Source organism: Triticum aestivum, chromosome 3B, assembly GCF_018294505.1.
Source record: "Triticum aestivum cultivar Chinese Spring chromosome 3B, IWGSC CS RefSeq v2.1, whole genome shotgun sequence".
NCBI classification, from domain to species: domain Eukaryota; kingdom Viridiplantae; phylum Streptophyta; class Magnoliopsida; order Poales; family Poaceae; genus Triticum; species Triticum aestivum.
In genome coordinates this window covers 213,127,055-213,128,067 of record NC_057801.1, presented here as the reverse complement: position 1 = coordinate 213,128,067, position 1,013 = coordinate 213,127,055, and positions in this window count along the sequence as shown.

The window sequence follows — 1,013 nt, the reverse complement described above, 5'->3', positions numbered from 1 at the left end:
TATTTTTTCTTATTCTTTTTATTTATTCTTTCAGAAAGAGATAAGAATTGGTTTGGTGAATCGGAAACAATTTTATAGAAAAATTGAAGTAAAAATTGCAATTTCTTTTCTTATGGAACATACATATCAATATGCATGGGTAATCCCTCTTCTCCCACTTCCAGTTATTATGTCAATGGGATTTGGCCTTATTCTTATTCCGACAGCAACAAAAAATCTTCGTCGCATATGGGCTTTTCCTAGTGTTTTACTCTTAAGTATAGCTATGGTATTCTCAGTTCAACTGTCTATTGAACAAATAAATGGAAGTTCGATCTATCAATATCTATGGTCTTGGACCGTCAATAATGATTTTTCTTTAGAATTTGGATACTTGATTGACCCACTTACTTCTATTATGTTAATACTAATTACTACTGTAGGAATCCTGGTTCTTATTTATAGTGATGGTTATATGTCTCACGACGAAGGATATTTGAGATTTTTTGTTTATATAAGTTGTTTCAATACTTCCATGTTGGGATTGGTTACTAGCTCCAATTTGATACAAATTTTTTTTGGGAACTCGTGGGAATGTGTTCTTATTTATTGATAGGCTTTTGGTTTACACGACCAATCGCAGCGAGTGCTTGTCAAAAAGCTTTTGTAACTAATCGTGTAGGGGATTTTGGTCTATTATTAGGAATTTTAGGTTTTTTTGGATAACAGGTAGTTTAGAGTTTAGGGATTTGTTCAAAATAGCTAATAACTGGATTCCTAATAATGGAGTTAACTCTTTACTTACTACTTTGTGTGATTTTTTATTATTCCTTGGTGCAGTTGCGAAATCCGCACAATTCCCTCTTCACGTATGGTTACCCGATGCTATGGAAGGACCCACTCCTATTTCAGCTCTTATACACGCAGCAACTATGGTTGCTGCGGGAATTTTTCTTCTAGCTCGACTTCTTCCTCTTTTCATATCTTTACCTTTGATAATGAGTTTTATTTCTTTAGTAGGTACAATAACACTA